The sequence below is a fragment of the Acipenser ruthenus genome, chromosome 11 (genome assembly GCF_902713425.1).
Source record: "Acipenser ruthenus chromosome 11, fAciRut3.2 maternal haplotype, whole genome shotgun sequence".
Lineage (NCBI taxonomy): Eukaryota > Metazoa > Chordata > Actinopteri > Acipenseriformes > Acipenseridae > Acipenser > Acipenser ruthenus.
Genome location: NC_081199.1, coordinates 24,966,018 through 24,987,992, shown reverse-complemented (window position 1 = coordinate 24,987,992; position 21,975 = coordinate 24,966,018). Strand labels below are relative to the sequence as shown.

General features: G+C 39.9%; 1 protein-coding gene across 11 annotated transcripts in view; it reads right to left on the bottom strand.

Annotated features, from left to right (window-relative positions):
- LOC117426174 (poly(rC)-binding protein 3-like) overlaps nt 1-21,975 on the bottom strand; it is a 106,172-nt gene that overhangs the window by 64,452 nt on the left and 19,745 nt on the right. Inside the window, exon 2 of one of the 11 annotated variants that reach the window (XM_059033485.1) lies at nt 532-593. The exons of the other annotated variants lie outside the window; for them this stretch is intronic. The gene's annotated coding sequence lies outside the window, so the exon portion shown is untranslated. The remainder of the gene's footprint in view (nt 1-531; nt 594-21,975) is intronic. 11 annotated transcript variants of the gene reach the window in all.

The following is a 21,975-nucleotide window of genomic DNA, read 5'->3' as shown; positions in this document are numbered from 1 at the left end:
GAACAGCTTTTTGTTCATCAAAATCAAAGGCAATCGCTAGGGCTATTGTTATCTTAAAGGGAATGTCAGTTGCTCCTGATTTGCTAGCAGCTTCTGACTCGCACTTTTCCTTCACTTGTCAAAGCAAATGGAATTCCTCCAGCGCCCAGCTCAAAATTACAACATGAAGGGCAAACGTAAAGCACTTTGCCCTTACGTTTGCATGTTACAGCATTTCCTCAAAATCAGGCACTGGAAGTTAAATTATTACAACCATCCATCACAAGCTCCAGAGTGATTACACAAATAAAATGCAAAATGAATGATATTAAGGAGTCCTATTAAATGGATTGGATTGTACTATGATGACAAACTGCTCTATTACCAGGGTACAAATTGAAAAGGGTGCTTACGTAATGCATCTATCCATGCGTGGATTAACATAGACAAGCAATACCATTTCTAAGGTTTAAACAATAATAACTTTCTATGCTGCAGGTCACAAATCTGATATAAATAGTTAGATTAACTCTCGAGTGAATCTCATCTCACCTACAGCACAGGAACTGATTAGCTACTTCAAAAATAGATGGTGTTGTATTTCAAGCTCATATCTGCAAAAAAAAAGCAAAAAAAAAGCAAAAACTGGAACAAGTGATTGTAACGCTAGTGCAAACAGGAAGTAAGGTAATGGATTTTAAAGTTCATTATTGCTCCTTTAAGGAACAAATACAACATTATCCTAAATGAATGTAATCCATATAAACTGCCAACATTAATAAAAAGGATTTCTATATTAATCCTATCATATTGTCCGATCACATTTAGAACAGCTGTACTGTGTAATAGCCCAATAGAAAAACAGAATTCAATTTATAGTACTCAAGCATTAAAGTATTTTAAAATTCGTCAAATCATATTAAATTCTACTGCAATACAACCAACTAACTGCATCAGAGAGACACAAAAAAAACAACTGGATCTACTTTAAATTACTGTATATGAAGAGCACTACTTTACAAGAATGATAATGCTGCCCTCTGTTGGAGAATTGGGGTAATGGCTATCCTTGAGGGACAACCAGAAAGAGTATTTACTGTCATTTTTCACATCACAACAGGGGAGGCTAGGGAGGCAACGCCTCCCCATTTTTAAATATAATATTTTATATATATATATATATATATATATATATATATATATATATATATATATATATATATATATATATATATATATATATAATTGACCACAAAACGCATAGTGCAATTAATAATACAAGTAAAAGTCTCTGCGTGTATGTGTGTGCGTGCAAGGGCGGATTTACGAACGGGCACATGGGGCACGTACCCCGGGGGCCCCAAGCTTTGTGGCAACAACAGTCCTTTCGTAGATATAATGTGATCGTGAGCCAATTCTAGGTTTTGTTTGGTGTGTGTGTGTTTTATATACAACCAAATCCCCATCATGGTCACTGGACCATACTGTCAATTTTTTGGTTTTAAACACATGCAAACAACAGTTATTATCCAAGCGGTAACAAGCTCATCTCCTCAAAACACATTTTAGGCTTACAATCCTTCAAATATTAACTGTGCATGAAATGTCCCATGAAATATTTTGCATAAACCCGCCCAATTATACGCGATGTCAATTCGCTACTGAGCAAAATTTAGAATGGCGTCACTCAGCGACGCATGCATGCGCCTAAACGATGACAGTAAAGCTAGCTGCTAGTCAAAAATGGATTGACAATGTTACATGAGTGGCTCTACAAATAGGAAGCGAAAATTGGAGAAGGAGGCCAAAGCAACTTCGCTTTTACAAAACATCCCGTCAATAAATATTTTTTTTAAAAAGGAGAGTGCGACATTGACAGCGAGCAAATTCAACGATATTTATGGTGATGCTGCAGCTAGTTCACCTTGCTACGTAGCACCAGATGCAGAGCTAGCTATGGTGGACGTTGACGGTGAATGGAGAGATGAACTTGAGCCTGCGGATACTGCTGACAGTGAACTACAGACAGAGCCTGAGGATACACCGGGTGATGGTGAAAAATCGCTGCTTGTTGCAGACTCTGGGTTGGTGTGTAGACAGATAGTATGCTGTGTTTTCATGTGGTTACATACTCTGTGTGAGTGAGTGTTTGTGATTGTTGCATTGAGGGCAAATAGTGTTGCGTTTCGTGCTGAGGTGTGTGTGTTGTTATTGTTTAGCAGATGTAGGGCCCTATGAAATCTATGTTATTATTTTGCATTTTTCCTGATTTCCGTTTTTAAAAATAACCGATTTCGGATTAACCCATAAAATTAAACACACACTAAAAACTCGATACATAATCAAAACAAAATGCCTAATATATGGAAAAGTTACACAAGGAGGCAAGGGGGCTTTGTGAACGGGTGGGTGGGTGACAGGTGGGCCCCATCAGTAGTTTGTGCTCTCTATCATTGTGCGATACGCGGATGAAGCTGGAAGTATTCAGAGCGTTTCCTCTCAGCTCTCTATCATTGTGCGATACGCGGATGAAGCTGGAAGTATTCAAGAGCGTTTCCTCTCTGCTCTCTATCATTGTGCGATACGTGGATGAAGCTGGAAGTATTCAAGAGCGTTTCCTCGGTTTTTTTGACGTACCTAGTGGACGAGGTGCGCAGTCAGTTTTCAATCTTGTCAATTCAACAATGGCAGAGTTTGATTATGGGGAGAAACTTGTTGCACAGACGTACGATGGCGCTGCTGTGACGGCATGTCAATTAAACAGGCTTCAAGCTAAAGTAAGGGAAGTGGCTCCCAGCGCTGTCTTTGTACATTGCTATGCTCATTGTCCCGATCATTGTGCGATACGTGGATGAAGCTGGAAGTATTCAAGAGCGTTTCCTCTCTGCTCTCTATCATTGTGCGATACGTGGATGAAGCTGGAAGTATTCAAGAGCGTTTCCTCTCAGCTCTCTATCATTGTGCGATACGTGGATGAAGCTGGAAGTATTCAAGAGCGTTTCCTCTCTGCTCTCTATCATTGTGCGATACGTGGATGAAGCTGGAAGTATTCAGAGCATTTCCTCTCAGCTCTCTATCATTGTGCGATACGTGGATGAAGCTGGAAGTATTCAAGAGCGTTTCCTCTCAGCTCTCTATCATTGTGCGATACGTGGATGAAGCTGGAAGTATTCAAGAGCGTTTCCTCTGTTTTTTTGACGTAACTAGTGGACGAGGTGCGCAGTCAGTTTTCAATCTTGTCAATTCAACAATGGCAGAGTTTGATTATGGGGAGAAACTTGTTGCACAGACGTACGATGGCGCTGCTGTGACGGCATGTCAATTAAACAGGCTTCAAGCTAAAGTAAGGGAAGTGGCTCCCAGCGCTGTCTTTGTACATTGCTATGCTCATTGTCCCGATCATTGTGCGATACGTGGATGAAGCTGGAAGTATTCAAGAGCGTTTCCTCTCAGCTCTCTATCATTGTGCGATACGTGGATGAAGCTGGAAGTATTCAAGAGCGTTTCCTCTCTGCTCTCTATCATTGTGCGATACGTGAATGAAGCTGGAAGTATTCAGAGCGTTTCCTCTCAGCTCTCTATCATTGTGCGATACGTGGATGAAGCTGGAAGTATTCAGAGCGTTTCCTCTCAGCTCTCTATCATTGTGCGATACGTGGATGAAGCTGGAAGTATTCAAGAGCGTTTCCTCTCAGCTCTCTATCATTGTGCGATACGTGGATGAAGCTGGAAGTATTCAAGAGCGTTTCCTCTCAGCTCTCTATCATTGTGCGATACGTGGATGAAGCTGGAAGTATTCAAGAGCGTTTCCTCTCAGCTCTCTATCATTGTGCGATACGTGGATGAAGCTGGAAGTATTCAAGAGCGTTTCCTCTCTGCTCTCTATCATTGTGCGATACGTGGATGAAGCTGGAAGTATTCAAGAGCGTTTCATCTCAGCTCTCTATCATTGTGCGATACGTGGATGAAGCTGGAAGTATTCAAGAGCGTTTCCTCTCTGCTCTCTATCATTGTGCGATACGTGGATGGAGCTGGAAGTATTCAAGAGCGTTTCCTCTCTGCTCTCTATCATTGTGCGATATGTGGATGAAGCTGGAAGTATTCAAGAGCGTTTCCTCTCTGCTCTCTATCATTGTGCGATACGTGGATGAAGCTGGAAGTATTCAAGAGCGTTTCCTCTCTGCTCTCTATCATTGTGCGATACGTGGATGGAGCTGGAAGTATTCAAGAGCGTTTCCTCTCTGCTCTCTATCATTGTGCGATACGTGGATGAAGCTGGAAGTATTCAAGAGCGTTTCCTCTCTGCTCTCTATCATTGTGCGATACGTGGATGGAGCTGGAAGTATTCAAGAGCGTTTCCTCTCTGCTCTCTATCATTGTGCGATACGTGGATGAAGCTGGAAGTATTCAAGAGCGTTTCCTCTCTGCTCTCTATCATTGTGCGATACGTGGATGGAGCTGGAAGTATTCAAGAGCGTTTCCTCTCTGCTCTCTATCATTGTGCGATACGTGGATGAAGCTGGAAGTATTCAAGAGCGTTTCCTCTCTGCTCTCTATCATTGTGCGATACGTGGATGGAGCTGGAAGTATTCAAGAGCGTTTCCTCGATTTTTTTGACGTAACTAGTGGACGAGGTGCGCAGTCAGTTTTCAATCTTGTCAATTCAACAATGGCAGAGTTTGATTATGGGGAGAAACTTGTTGCACAGACGTACGATGGCGCTGCTGTGACGGCATGTCAATTAAACAGGCTTCAAGCTAAAGTAAGGGAAGTGGCTCCCAGCGCTGTCTTTGTACATTGCTATGCTCATTGTCCCAATCTTGTATTAAGCCAAGGGGTAAAATGCATTACACAGGTTTGGGTGTTCTTTGCAACACTTGGGGGATTCTCTTCTTTTTTTTTCAAAATCCACAAAGAGGGTAGCTTTGTTGGAAGAAACTGGCTGTGCTCATCTGCCAAAAATTGCTCCAACTTTCTTCAAGGGTTGTCAGTATAGTTGCAAATAACCACGCCAAACTGCTTGAGACGTTCACACGAATCGTCAATTCACAAGACATGGATGATGATGGGCAGCTAGTGGGTTCATTCGAATTCTCAAAGACTTCAAATTTATGTTCCTGCTTTTCACATTCCACCAGACTTTCTCTGACATGGATGTAGTTTTTGATATCATGCAGCAAAAGGCAATGGATGTTGTATTCTGCAAAAACAGGACTGAGAATCTGCTTCATTCTACAGAAGAGAAAAAATTTGAAGCAGCTTTCAACAACATCTATGAGAAAGCAGCGAACGTGACAGAAGACCCAGCTAATGCACACACGTGAAAGAGACGCCGCCAAGCGGGTGCGCAGTCACACCAAGACATAAAGCACAAGTACAGGGCACTGTATTTTTCTGTTTTGGAAAATCTGATTCTCCAGATTAAGCAGCGATACGCAAACTTGGATAGCCAGCGATTCCTTGACCTGTTGAATGCCGAGAAGTTTGCAGCAATGAACAACAATTTTCCAGAAGAAGCAATGTGTTGTTTAACGCGGGGATATGCACGATTTTTGGAAACGGAATGTCTGAAAACAGAGCTTCAGGTTTTTTATTCGGACAGGGAGTTACATGGTCAGAGTAGCAAAATGTCTGATTTACTGCGTTACTTCAGAGGCAATGGCCTAGACAAAGCTATGCACCAATTGTACAAGCTGATGTGCTTAATAGCAACCATCGGAGCAACCTCAGCTAGTGTGGAAAGAAGTTTCTCCTGAAGAGTTACACAAGGAACACAATGGGACAAGAACGCCTCAAAAACCTGGCAGTTCTGTCAATTGAAAAGAGATTTGTGAAAACCCTGGAAAAGAACCCTTGTTGGTACGATTGGATCATTGACCATTTTTCAACGCAGAAAGAGAGGAGGGGAGACTTTATCTTCAAGGTAATCAACAACTTAACTATTATAAATTTAAAATGGTCATTTTTACAATTAAATTCTTCATAAAGCCAAAAATAAAGCCAAAGTCAGTTAGTTTTCAACGTTGTCATAACATCTGTGCTCAATTGTTATGTTTAATATTGTTATTATTTATGATGAAATTATTACAGTTCTACTGAGATGATAAATTATACAGTTGTATGCTTATTTCTGGACATTTGTATGTGATCTACATTATAGTTAAAATACATTTATAGCTGGGGGATTCTGTTTTTTTCTTCTAATTACATTGGTGGTTAAATGAAGAACAAGGAAGCACTAGCTATGGTGTAGCTCATGTAATATTAATATATCATTTCATTATATTTAATTAACTAGAATTCTCCAAAAAAACTTGTTAATACAGTAGATTATATTACATTATTATTTGGTTTATTACAGTAGATTACCAGCAGTGAAACAGTAAAGACAGGGAGACAGACCAGCGAGAGAGAGAGAGAAAAGGAGGGATTGAAAAAAACAGAGTAGACCTCAAACAGCCATCCACCCAGTCTGCCCTGCTGTGTGACGCCCTGTGATCAGAGAAAGGGAGGGAGAATATTACGCCTTCAGCTAACCACCCACCTAGGGAGCCTTTTCCACACTAACACCATCAACCTGTGAGCTGCTCTGTGACATCCTTATATACGCAGGTAAGCTCTGTACAGTTGGGTTCAGCCACAACTCAAACTCACTAATTTTCCACTCGCGCTCCCGTCTCCCCTGCCACAGACATCACCAGCCGCCACTGCATCACAACCAGCATACCTTGCAGAAATAACTTTAGAGAGCTTGTTGCAAATAATACTGAAATATGGAAAGGTGGACTGCTGCATCCTAAAAGGGGGCTCTCGCTACAGGAACCTTCTCCCTAACACACACTAATATACACTGAGGTGGGATTAGAATCCCCTAAACCAATCCCTGTGCTTGACAGTAGTACTGGCGACTTTGGTTCCACACACGGTGGTCGCAAACTTGGTTCTCTCACCCTGGCTAAGACATGCCGTTGTGAGCCTTCAGCCAATCCCTCTCAGGCTTGCAAAAGAACAAAGAACTAGCTTTTCAGACCCTTTTAAAGCCAAGATAAAGAATGAAGTGGGTAACTAAGTTTGTCTTGAATCCTGAATAGTTATCATCTGCAGTTTCTTAAATACCCCTAAAACTAAAGGATATATGTTTGTTTTAATATTTTAAAATCACATATTATAAGCAGTGATTATTGGCCAGTGTACACACAACACTTCATTTGTATACCTTGTATAGTATAAGTGCTTCTGGTCTCCTCACTCTCAAATCGAAGGTCCCAAAGGAGAAATTCTATTACAGCTGTGCATTAATTCACATGCCTGGACAAATGAATCTGACGATATAAATGTTTAATGATTTCTAAAAGCTAATGTGCTCACTCTCTTTCTGCGCCTTCACAAATTACAACTTGACCCTCACTCAAGGACTCACTTTCTAAAATAAATCATTACATTAAATAAGGTACTGTAATACAGATACAGTCTGGGGCAAAGGGGGTCATCAGCACATTGTCAAACTGATAACCAGCTATGTATCATTGTGCTTAGTTTAACATAAAGGACCCATAGCAAGTTCCAAGTTTGGATTTCATAAAACTGTTCTAGACGGCTAATGGCTTTCTTAACAAAAAGGTTTCATACCAAACTTCACTTTAATCTGCCAGATTCCATGTGCAACCATCTTTCTTTTGGACTCCTGGTAATCTGAAATAAGATGTCTGCAACAGACTTACGGTTTGCCTGAAAATAAATTGCATTCATTACCGATCTAGCACCAAAAAACATTTTCTTACTGAACATGATTGGAGTTCAATTTTTTTTTTTTTTTTTTAGAATCTACTGTGTTTTGCATTGATTCAAATATAATGACAGAATGAACGGACGAATCTCACTCTTCCAAACTAGTCCTTATAAAGGTTTACTGCAGTATTTTTGCTTATACGTTGCATTTCCCATAGTTTAACATGGTTTGCCATGTTTGTTTAACATGCTTTACCATACTGCACCTCTCTGGCATCTACAGTGTTTACCTGTGCTTTGCCATGCTTTATTATTATTATTATTATTATTATTATTATTATTTATTTCTTAGCAGACGCCCTTATCCAGGGCGACTTACAATTGTTACAAGATACCACATTATTTTTACATACAATTACCCATTTATACAGTTGGGTTTTATTACACTTTGCTATGCTTTTACTGTGGTAAACTTTCATAAGGAAGGCCACGTTGCCAAGCAGATGCAGAGGTTGATTTAATAATTCTCCAAATTTAGCAGTTTACTTTCTTTTAAGAACATAAGACAAGTTTTGGCCCATCTTATCCCTACTTAGCACACCCTTTGATTTGTCCATTTAGGGGATCTCATTTAATAGTACAGGATGTAATTATTATTTTTTTTTAATGTTACTAGTCTTTTAAATGCTGTTTCCTCACCTGGTAGGCTAATAGATGACTGTATATCTCTGTGTAAAAAAAGTGTTTTCTAGCTTCTGTTATAAAATTGTACTTAGCTTCCATGTGTGCCCTCTCGTCCTACTCTCTATGCTAAATTTGAATTAATCACTTGGGTTAACTTTATGGATTTTATAAAATTCTATTTTGGATTTTATAAAATTCAAGTCCCCGCTTTCCCTTCTGAAGTTATTTAATTATTTTAATCTGTCCTCATAGCTCATGCTATTAAGTCCTGGGGTCAGTCTAGTTTTTCATGGTACTTGTTATGCAAGCATAATACGGTGCTATGGTTTTTTCACTCATATGTAGAATAACTAATAGACATTTTAGACACATGGCTCTTTCTGGGGTATCACAAAAAAAAATTCTAAACTCACCTATTGAGGTAATTCATTCATACTTAAAGCACTGAGCCCTTCTCTGGTGAGCAAGGGAAAGGAATAAGCATGTAGAGGCTATATTATTCATCCAGAATGTCAAACCAGATATCTCAAGCTGTGAACGTGGTATTGTATAGGGGGTAGAGTTTTAAATGATGTCACAGCCAGGATTACTTGGTTCCTCACTCTATACTCAAAGCACATTAGCAACCACTTCATTAAGCAGCATTTTATATCATGAAACAACCTGTGGAGACGAACACCAATTAGTAATCCAGTAAGTTATTCCCCATATCTGAGTAGATATCCAGTTTGTAAGAAATTAGGAACACAGGTTCTGGTGTTTGTATAGCGAATTCACATCGGTGAAAGCTCCACAAGCAGCCCTGTATTCAGCACCTGTGAGCAGAATGAAAATGGCATTCAGGTTTTCAAAACAGCGTGTTTACCTTTATTATTATTATTATTATTATTATTATTTATTTCTTAGCAGACGCCCTTATCCAGGGCGACTTACAATCGTAAGCAAATACATTTCAAGTGTTACAATACAAGTAATACAATAAGAGCAAGAAATACAATAACTTTTGTTCAAATGTGACAAACCACAATTCAATAATACAGCAGATAATAGTGATAGTTACATCAGGATATGATTAAATAGTGATAGTTACATCAGGATATGATTAAATACAAAATACTACAGGTTAAACACTTGGCAGATTACAGTATTCTGAAGTACAGGATTAAATGCAGTAAAATAGGGGGCAGATAAGAGCAAAATAAAGCACATTTACATGAAGGGTGATAGTGTCCCAGGATAGAAACAGAGGAGTTCTACAGGTGCTGTTTGAAGAGGTGAGTCTTAAGGAGGCGCCGGAATGTGGTCAGGGACTGGGCAGTCCTGACATCTGTAGGAAGGTCATTCCACCACTGCGGAGCAAGGGTGGAGAAGGAGCAGGCTTGTTGTGATGTGGACAAGTAGGTAGTTTGTTTTTATTTAAATATTGTCTCTTTATTGTGCAGGCGTTTTATGATACATGTATCTACCTTCCAATCTCCTCCATCTTGGATTTTTCAGTCTTTAAGAAATATTCCAATAATGTGAGTAAAGCAAGCCCAGGTAAAACTGAGAATAAAAGATAAACAAGGCTCTTTGTTTTTGGTTTTTATTCTATATAAAATGTATTGGGGATTTATTAGAGTAAAAATCAGTGAAAATAAAAGGGTGAAAATCGGTTAAAATAAGTAAATTTCCCAGTTTTCCAGGTATATATCGGGGGTAATATTCAGAGACTTACCTGCTTCTATTGCGAATGAAAACCTTGTAAAGCTGGTGCTGTTAACCTGTATCAGTACTTAAGTTCAGTATGTTAAACGGACAGCCCCGAATTGCATTGCATTGTATCTACCAAAAAGTCATGGATTTTCTTGGTAAAAATCTGTATTTTCAAATGGGAACATTTTTGTGTTAATAAAACACCTAAACACCTCACTGAACAAGCAAAACCATTCATTGATTTCACTTGCCAACATTTAAATATAACCTTTTCAGTGTCATGAACTCAATTTTTGCCCTGCTACACTATTAAATTGACTCTGTTGGCACTGTGTAATCAGTCTAATTGATACCCTTTGGCACCCAAAAAGTCCCATAGTCCTTAATTATAGTAATCCTCTGACTTCCCTGGCAACTGCATTTCTTAGGAGTGACAATCTCCTGAAACGTTGTTGGAAATGTGGTTGAATACAACTATAATCTGAGGATTACTTCTCAATGACCTACTCCATAAAACACTACAAACAGTACAAATAGCTCCATAAAAGCATTCAATATTTGCTGTTTTGTACAGTGGCACAGCAGGAGTATAAGTAGTGGTTCAGGGAAGAGTCTTTTGTTTGATATTCTTTGCCCCCTCAGCTGTTGAATTAGTGTCTTCCCTCAAGAAGCCAGTGACTTTTGCCTCTCCACTTTGGAGGCTGACGTTTGCTGGGCCTCCCTCCCAGTTCTTTTCTTGTGACTTTGAGTGGATTCTGTACTGCAATGTTTCTACCCTAGTTCCAGCATTGCTTTTGAATCTAGCAGCCTGAGCTCTCTAAACTACTGCAGTTTGATTTTTTTAATCCCTTAAAATCAGATACCAGCTATGGCTTCTAATAGTAATCACTGATCTAACCATTGCTCAACTAAGACCAGCTTAGTTATCAGAGCCACATTTATTCAACTCATATTCTGAGTGGAACATATAATACAATACATACAGTAGTTAGTCCCACTAGCAGTAGCGGAGCCAGCGGTGGGGCAGGGTAGGTGACCGCCCACCCCTGGCCCTGAAAATTAAGGTTGGTGGGGCGGGATACATACTTAGAAAAATACACCTCCACACATGCGCTTGAATACTGTTGCCATCATATGCTTAATAAAGGTTGCTAACAAAGTCAGCTTTCTTGTGATACCAGACTGGTTTGTGCATAAAACATGAATATGGTTAAATTAATCTGATACTAACATTGCGGCTTTTTCTGCTTTTTAAAACATTAAGTTACATTAAATATAATGATTAAACACAGGACAACAAAGGAAATAGAAACAAAACCATTATCAACAGTCTGTGACTGCTACAGAACCTAAAATGGATGCAAACTCCAGTCATAATAGTATTTCAAAGCAATAAGAAGCTACAGCATTATAAATACAAGTTCTGCAAGATGTATTGTAAAAACATATGTATAAACACTGCAATCTTTCATGATTTAACTGTATAATTGCATCTATTGTCTTTATCACTGAAATTGCCATTTTGTTTGATCATCAAGCGATCGCAATATACAGGACACGTCATAATGCTCTTCCCTGGGCTGATGAGTATACTACAAAGCCAGTAAACTATAAGACAACTATTTTAACAATGGGCCCCTAGAGTAAGAATGCCCACTAGGTTTTTATTTCTTCTGATTCTACTCTTGATGTTGCTGCAATCACAAGGTTGCTTTTCATCTATTATTTCTGCACGGTAATTCCTCTTGTAAATTTATATAATGATATTAATAATGTGTTACCACTTGCAAAAAAGTGACTAAAGCCAGTGCTTCCTTTTTAATAAGGTGGCCCTATACCACAGAACAAGGTATAAAGGTAAGGTTATGGCTCCAATATGCCCAATAATGCCATTACACTAGCACTTGTATTCTTGTTATATGGTCGTACACACATCTCTTACCTATGGCTTCTGACTACAGCGTTATAAAGGGTACACAGTGCAGAAGTTATGAAATGTAATTACAATCTGTCCAATAAAGATCATGTGATATCTATAAAAGGAGCAAAGTTTAAAAATAAAATCATCATAAGTTGCTTCACCTGAGCATACTCCACAACACTTTCAAATTAGACTTTACATGTAGAACCTACACAAACTACTCCACATTGATAAAGTTTAAAAAGGCATATATAATATAAATAAGTATGATTTACAGAGAAAAACAGATTAATCTCAGTTGCATAAGTATTCAACCCCTTTGCTACTGCAGCCCTAAATCAGGTGCAAATGATTTGTTTGAGAGGTCACAAAATTAGTGAAATGGTTTCAGCCTGTGTGTACTCAAAGTGGTTTAACTTGTAGATAATTTCCCTCACATACGTAAAGACATTCAAGCTGCAACTCGCATAGTGATAAAACAAAGCAACCATGAAGACCAAGGAGTTTTCGAAACAAGTCAGGGATAAAGTGGTAGAGAGGCACAGAGCAGGAAAAGGGTACAAAAAAAATTCAAAGGCGCTGATTATCCCTCTCAGCACAGTGAAGTCCATTATTAAGTGGAAGATGCATCATACCACCCAGACACTACCCAGATCACGTCGCCCTGCCAAACTGAGCAGCCGGGCAAGCAGGAAACTGGTTTGGGATGTCACTCTGAAGCCAACAATGACCTTGAGAGATCTGCAAAGTTCTGTGTCTGAGATGGGAGTCAGTGTTCACACATCAACAATAAACCGGTCCCTACACAAAGCTGGCCTGTATGGATGGGTGGCAAGAAAGAAGCCATTACTCCAAAAGCCTCATCCTAAAGCACGTATGGAGTTTGCGAAAAAGCATGTAGATGATACTGCAGACATGTGGAAAAAGATTTTGTAGTCAGATGAGACAAAAATGGAACTTTTCGGTCTAAATTCCAAGCATTACGTCTGGTGCAAGCCCAGCACTGCACATCACCCAGTCAACACCATCCCAACTGTCAAGCATGGTGGTGGCAGCATCATGTTATGGGGATGCTTCTCTTCAGCAGGGACAGGGAAGCTTCTCAGGATAGAGGGGAGAATGGATGGTGCAAAATACAGGTTTATCCTTGAGGAAAACCTGTTTGAGTCAGGCAAGACTCTGAAACTGTGGAGGAAATTCACAAGGGCAGCAGTGTAGAGTAGTGGTTAGGGCTCTGGACTCTTGACCGGAGGGTTGTGGGTTCAATCCCTGGTGGGTGACACTGCTGCTGTACCCTTGAGCAAGGTACTTTACCTAGATTGCTCCAGTAAAAACCCAACTGTATAAATGGGTAATTGTATGTAAAAATAATGTGTAAAAAATAATGTAATTGTATGTAAAAATAATGTGATATCTTGTAACAATTGTAAGTCGCGTCGACTAAGAAATAAATAATAATAATAATAATAATAATAATAATAATAATAATAATAATTTCAGCAGGACAATGACCTGAAGCACAAAGCCAAAGCCACACTGGAGTGGTTGAACAAGAAGAGAATTAATGTTCTTGAGTGGCCCAAAGTACTGACTTGAATCCAATCAAAAATGTATGGCGAGATTGCATGAAGATTGCAGTCTATTGACGATCCCCAACAAACTTATCAGAACTGGAGCAATTTTCCCGTCAAAAATGTCACCATCCTACTGTGCAAAGCTAGTAGAGACCTATCCAAAAAGACTCGTAGCAGTAATTGTTGCAAAATGTGCTTCTACCAAGTATTGACTTATGGGGCTGAATACTTATGCAACCAGTAAATTTCATTTTGTACATTTTCATTGTAAGTTTTGCTGGCATTTAACCCCCTCCTCATATAACAGTGTTCAGTTTAACCACTACAGCTTTGAATAAAAAAAAGTTTGCTTGAAAAACTGTGCATAAATTATTTGTAATTCAACAAAATGTGAAAACTTTGCAGGGGGGTGAATACTTCTGCAAACCACTGTATTATTCATTTGCAGAACAAATATAATATGTCATCAACCATCACACCATGGTTTTATGGTTTATTGTTTATTGTCACACTTTCATGGATTTGTATAACTCCATTAGAATTCTTATGTGAAAAAGCCTCTGGCTCCACAGACCATGGTTAACACTCATTTGCATAAAGATACCTGGAAGCACAGGGTTTTATATGTACTGTAGCGCTACATGTAGGCCTAAATGGTATTTTACAACATGAACAAATTCACTAAAAAACAATTTGTTGAAGTCCAATGGCATTATTTAGCAATTTTAAGTCTTTTGCATGCACTGATTCAAAGCTCCTGTATTTAACATGATGCACATGGTGTGATCCTTATCAACCAGGTGTTACAAAAACAGAGACCTCCTAGCAACTTACAGTTTTCATTTCACTTCACCTTCAGCTTATTCTTATTACTGGTAATGCATTCTGTGTTGGGTGTTATTGCTTAAACTGAATATTTAGTCTGATAGTTTACCATCATTGTGTACAAGTTTTCCCTTACTTTTTGGATGCAGTTTAAACATTAAAACAATAATACTGTAACAAACTCACCTTTAACAAAAGCCAACTAAATAAAGAAAAAGTTACCTCCCTAAACTAACTATATATAAATATTAATAAAGAGGGAAAGGTGAAATACAGCGAAAAGGACGCAGAATTCTTTATGTTCCATTTCTCAAAGAAAAAGGAAAATATCGATCATTTAAACCAGACCACAAATTTACGGTTATTTCAATCCTGTTTTTTTTTTTTATTCCTCCAAATAGATTTGAACTGAGCTTGGAACAAAAGAGAGAAAAAAAATAAAATAAAACGAGGCTGCAACAAAGTACCATTAAAAAAAAACTGTATTTGTAACAATATCGGGTACTGATCAATAACATTGCACTCAATCCACACACTGTTAATCACTCCAAACAAACCACATTCAATCTTATAGGCTACCGTTCAAAGCCAAAGTTAGCACTGAATTTCTATTTTCAAACAAACCAATATACATCGTTAACACGTTTAACAGCAAACACAGACAACAAAGTGTTAGCGTGTTAGCGTCTCAATTTGAACATTACCTCTAGCAATTGTTCTAAGGGATTCAAACCAACCAGAGATCAGCACAGAAAAAAACATGGGATTTTATTCTCGTTCAGTCCTGTTATTTAAAAATCAAGCAGATTGAATTTAATGTCACGTTGCCTAAAACGAATACCAATCTGAGTTGGGGGACATGACTGCAATTGTGTACAGAAGCGTTGCCCTGGAGGTAAATACTGGTATCAAGAAAATGTTTTTATTTTTTTATATTTTATTATTGTACCTATGCTTCTGCAGTAAGTTGCCATTATACAATATTACTATTATATTACAATTCTTTAGTTTGTATGACAAATAATGACCTAAGCAGGATCAACAATAGAAAATCACAGGGAAGACACATGATAGGATATTAAACACGTAAAAAAATTAAGCAAATGTACATATAAAAATTATCATGCCAAGAAAACTTCTTGCAAAAAAAAAAAATATATATATATATATATATATATATATACATATATAAAATTTACTAAACAAGTTGGTTTCCTAATTTTGATATTTAGCCTGGCATTACACTCTCAACCAAAAAGCTGTGAAAATATGCTCCACTGAGTTAATACGGTGATTGACAAGCTATTTTTTGCCAAAATCAAACACATTTATAGCCTGGTACTAAGGAAATGGGGAATAATAATTAATTCTCCACACTGGAATTCAATTATAGTGATTACCAGCCGTCAAAGATGCACTGGTACACCCTCCTTTGCTGAGAAGTATTTTCTAAACGGAATCATGTCTCATTGGATTCTAATAATGGAATAATAGTGTTTTACAAGGGCCTGACACTCAAAGGCAATGATACATTTTCAAAGCGCTTATCTGATTTCTTTCTAGCATGGTTTCGCTACTTATTGTTGTATTAGAACAGCATTCCACTTACAATCATTTGTGTAAAACATTTGAAGCACTTTCCTTATCACAATTGCTCCAAAATATCAAATATTGTGTTTTATGATCATTTGCAAAATCTATGTTAAGGGACTTTGACTATGAGTTCAGGAGCTGCTCTTCAGTTCTATTTGCTAGCCATAGACATATATTATGTAGGCTAGATCTGCCAAAGTGTCTTTAAAGGGTACTGGAAAGAGCCATGCACTACTGTATATTGTCAGCAAAACAAAAGGAACTCTTAAGTCTCTAAAGACACTAGCCTGTTACATGTAAAAATGTCAACTAGAAATGTAAAGCAGCTCCTGAACTCATACTTACTTTGAGATACAATATTTGAGTAATTGCAATAAGAAAGACTCCGAATGATCATAACAAGGGACATAAAAATATGAAAATTAGATTAAAAGCTGTTTTAAAGTGGTAGTAAACATATTTATGTAGTTTGTTACAGTTTCCTATTGCTATAGAACTTAATTTGAGGACACATTCATCTTATATCCTTTCTGTTCTTACGAAACTATGAATAAACATTACCACTAATTTCTCACAAAATATAAAATCATATAAAATTGTTAAGCCCCTTTTATAATATAAATCAGTCTGCTGGGTGCAAAAGCAGATTCAATTACAGCATCATTAAGATACTGTTTAACAAGAAGTTCCATATTCCTATCATCCCTTTTTTCCAGTGACATTGTAACTGGACTACTCTCTATCTAAAATTTCTTTCACCTTAGCTAAAAAAAAAAAATACTGCAGCAATTTGATTTAAGAGTCAATTGAAAGTGATTTAATCCTTGCAGATGAAAAGGGTCAGATGAACTGTTGTAAGCACCTCCCATTGGGTGAAAAGGAATGGGAACAGAGAATTATCACCACTCTCACGCTATGTTACTTCAGATATCAATGTTGTTTAATCAGCACAGAGCAACTCGGCAGGTTACAAGCAAGATAAGTCAAAAATGATTAGCCAAAAATAGTGCAGGCTGTGTAGTGAAAAAGCCAGAGAAAGCACCATCTCAACATAAAACTGATCTGGGGTTTTACCAGTCAGCAAACAGTACCCTTTCAATTCAAAGACAACCACCAAGCAATACTTTTGGGATATGCCTGCCACAGGCCAGCTATTCACGGAGCATTTCATGTCAGAGCTGCCGATAGGCCCCTCCGTGGAGTGACATCCTCGGTCCGAGCACCGAGGTAATAAATAGTCACTCTGCAGAGATCTCGTTCTCTTTTGCTTCTCACAACCAGGAGGCTGTGTGGTCCAATGGTTAAAGAAAAGGGCCTTGTAACCAGGAGGTCCCCAGTTCAAATCCCACCTCAGCCACTGACTCACTGTGTGACCCTGAGCAAGTCACTTAACCTTCTTGTGCTCTGTCTTTCAGGTGAGACGTAATTGTAAGTGACACTGCAGCTGATGCATAGTTCACACACCCTAGTCTCTGTAAGTCGTCTTGGATAACGGCGTCTGCTAAATAAACAAATAATAATAAAGTAAGGTGGGTATAACTAACCTCTTCTCCAGTTGTTTGATTGTCTCTTAAAAATAACCCTTCACTATGAATTTCTGTAGTTCCCTGGCAATATATTGCTGGAAGCTGGCTTGCCACTTCCGTGGAATCAGAAGTCGGCAGCTGAAGCCTGAGCAAAACGCTGCGCAATTGTGAGCCTACATCGCTCAGTGATTGTAGTTTGCTGTAACTAACCTTGCAGCTTGCTGTCTGTGTTTTCTATTTTTTCCTCTGCCTTGGCAGCTTTGAAAAAAAACAAATAGTAGAGAGTAACGTAATCCTCCAGCGAGACCCAGCTCTGCTGCGCCTGCTGTTGAGTCAAGGACTCTGGGCTACCTCTGCAAGCACACTCGCTGTGTGCAGCCTAGTCTGCCCCTACAGGTTGTTGATTACTACTGCTTTGCAGTTAAAAAAAAAAAACCCTTACACTCCACCTTGCTGTTGAGTGTCTGTGTGTTCGCTGCATTGCAGTTTAAAAAAATAAAATAAAATGTGTGCCTCCTCCGGTAGGCCTTGTTTACATGGTCCTATTGTTGAGAGGACCCATGCACATTGGAACCACACCCAGAAAAGCGGTGTGTAGGTCCGGGTTTTCTTGCTCTTTCTTTTTCTCTCCACATCTGTAGCCTGTGCCACCCTGCTGCAAGCTACGAGCTGCACCGGTTATGTACCGCACGTGTTCCAGACGGCATCTGAGGATTGCTCCACTCCGCTGTAAGCTTCATGCTGCACTGGTTGTGCGACTGCACGCAGACCAGACAGCAACTGTCTGTAGGCTACACTAAACATCGTTGCAAGCTACACGCTGTTCCTGGTTGTGTGACTGCAAGCAGCCCAGACTGGACACACAAGCTCAGTACCCTTGGTGCTTGAAGCCCTCAGTACTTCGGCCTTGACGTCCTTGGTACCCTCGGGTCCACTGTGCCTCAGTGCCTCGGTCGCTCGGCGCTCAGGAGCTTTCTGCATCAGTGGCCTCGATACCTTTGGTGCCTTCAGTGCCCCGGAGCTACATAGCATCGACGCCCTCGGTGCCCCACACTCCTCTGCCGACCCCCTCCTTTTTTAAGTGGCAGCTACCTATAAGCCACAGATACCTTTCATAATTAGAATTCTGAAAGTGCCAAGTATATCCTTTCCCTTCCCATGTCAGCTCGAGCATCTGTGGTGTACATCTCCTTTTTTTTAACAATCTCCAATTTTTCAGAGAAAGTTCTCCTTGAAAAAGGATTCGTAACCAAATCGACTATGATGTCTCCGTTTACTCATTTTTTTTTATTTTAGTGTAAAATAAAATTCGAAATAATTAGATGTTATAAAGGTATTGGTATTTATCAATGTATATTTATAAGCAATATCGTGCAAATCCAGCTATCCTCCTAACTGCAGTGCTAACCAAGGAATATTCATGTTTTAGGGTTGCTCAGTAATGATTGGTCAGCTGTCAGAGCTTTGACTTTCCCATTGGTTGCTGAAGCAGGCCCTTCAAGTGAGGCAGAGAATAACCTGGGAGATTTATGTCCCGCCTCTGCTCACTCCTGATTGGTTGCCTGTCTTAAAAAAAAAAAAAGGACATTCTTCAACCTATTGGTTAAACTCACTCAAAACCTTGAACTGAAACGGAGAATACACTCAACTGTTTTTTTTCTAGCGTCTGGTCGTTGTTTTAGACTTATGCGGGGGAAATGCAGATCTCTTATTGGCTGATCACATCCCCTAGACTCTTAAAAAACCTCTAGTAAACCCTGTAAATCATCTTGGATAAAGGTGTCAGACAAATGAACAAATAATAAATTAGAGTAGTATGTTTCATAGTATAAGCAAGCACACTGTATGCAAGTGAGTGAGGCAACGTAATGTCATTTGACTGACGGTTTACTTGGTACCATCTGGTCAGCAGAGAATACCTTGAAGGTCCTGACGGCACGCCACCGACGGTAACCACTGACGGTTTCCGCCTACCGTCAAGGCTGCCCATCCAGGAGGAAGCATAATACCAACCTTACACAGCGCCCTTTCAGGTCAGGAAGGAGATTTGCAGTTCAAATTCTTCCTCTCTGCTACAGAGTGATACACGGCCATCAAGTGGTGACGACAGATACATCCAACTCGGGTTGGGGTGCGGTCTGAGCAGGCACAGGAGTCCGCGGATCCGGGACGGCTCACTGGACATCCCTGCACATAAATGTGCTGGAGCTCCGAGCAGTTCACCTTGCTCTCCAGCATTTCATTCCTGTGCTCCAGAAAAGACATGTTCTTGTCCGCACAGACAACATGTCAGTAGTGGCGTACGTCAACCGCCAGGGTTCGGTCCCCGGGGTTACACCTCATAGCCTTTCGGCTGTTGATCTGGGCGCAGAGGCACTTAGTATCCCTCCAGATTGTTTATCTCCCGGGAATGGTGAACTGGGCTGCGGACCTCCTCTCGGTTTTTCACTCGTCAGAATGGTGACCCTCAGGTGGTGCAGCGCATTTGGGAATGCTTCTAGGAAGCCCAAGTCGATCTCTTTGCCACGGCAGAGACAACCCATTATCCCTGTGGTTCTCCCTCCACCACTTCGGAGGTCCACTAGACGTCGGCGCCCTATACCGCCAATACCGCTGCTCCCCGCCTTCCTCATGAAGGTCAGGAGAGACAGGGCAACAGTTCTCCTGGTGGCCCCCAGGTGGCCCAGGAGAATCTGGTTTTTGAACCTTTGCCAGCTGCTGCAAGACCAGCCCTGGGAGATTCCACTGCGCATCTCATTCAGGCAAGAGGCACACTCTGGCACCCAGAACCAAGCAGACTCCAACTGGAAGCAGTATGGAGTAGTGGTTAGGGCTCTGGACTCTTGACTGGAGGGTTGTGGGTTCAATCCCAGGTAGGGGACACTGCTGTACCCTTGAGCAAGGTACTTTACCTAGATTGCTCAAGTAAAAAAAAAATAAAAAAACACTATAAATGGGTAATTGTCTGTAAAGATAATGTGATATCTTGTAACAATTGTAAGTCGCCCTGGATAAGGGCGTCTGCTAAGAAATAAATAATAATAACTGTGGGTCTGGCCCCTGAACAAGACCATCTGTCCATATTAGGGCTCTCAGACGTGGTCGTCAGTACACTGCAGAATGCTAGGGTCTCCTCCACAAGAGCACTGTATGCCTATAAGTGGAGGTATTTTTAAAAGTGGTGTATGACCAGAAGTCATGATCCCATTTATTGCCCTATAGCAACTATTTTACAGTTTCTGCAAGATCTGCTGGAGGCGGGCAGTTCCCCCTCTATGCTGAAGGTGTACCTATCTGCATGCCATGTCCCTACTGAATCAGTTTCCCTGGGCTTACATATTCTGGCAACCCGTTTTCTAAAGGGTCCTCGGCGGCTACGTCCGCATACATTCACCAGGTTCTACCATCTTAATGTGGTAGATCCCTCTGCGCCTTCGTTAGGCACAAGGGTCCTTGAGGTTGCACGTTCTCACCACCAACTAATGTGAGACATATGCTGTCCGCTCACATTCTCTCACGATGGCTTTAATATACTTTTCCCAAAAGTATTGGTTGGTGGTCATCTTCGAATTGAAAGGGAACGATAGGTTTACGGATGTAACCCTGGTTCCCTGAAAGAGAAGATGACCACCAAACCTTGCAAGGTCGCATCACTCGCATTTGCCGGTTTGATGCAAGAGAAAGAGATCTCTGCAGAGTGATTATTTATTACCTCGGCAGGCGGGCCTGCGGACGTCACTCCATGGAGGGGCCTATCGGCAGCTCTGACATAAAATGCTCAGTGAATACCTGACTTGTGGCAGGTATATCCCCAAAGTATTGGTTGGTGGTCGTCTTCTCTTTCATCATTTTTCTTTGATCATGAGCGATATGGGGGTACCATTGCAGCCACCGGTGCCTATTCAAGGAATCTGAACTGACACTCAGTAAGAAGAAAACTCTGTGATTCCTTCACAAAGTTAAATATAAAATGGTTTGTCACACAATATTTACTGATCCTTCTTTCCCCAAGTGATGTCAGGTTTACTAATTCAGTTTTAAAATGATAGCTCACCAAGACAGACATCAGTTTTTTGGCCATTTGTGTGTATTTTTCATGAGGTTGGAGGCCTGATCATTTCTTTCTTTTGACATTTAACTACTTATTCCAAATACTGTATATCAAAAATAGATTAATCATATAGCACAAATACATTGAGAGCATTATAGCAGTTAATTGAAGTGATTTGGAGGTAAGAATCATATATCTTTTACCAGCCTTATCTTGTTTGAACGTAAAGCTGTAAACATTTGACCAAGGTTATATTCATATTACAGTGAAGCTGATAACCACATGAAAACACATTAGCAGTACATAGTTTAAAAAAATCAATTTCAATGCAATTCGTAGGAGCGGAAACATTAAACAAATAATTACATTTTGGACATGTGGTGTGCAGGGTGAATCATG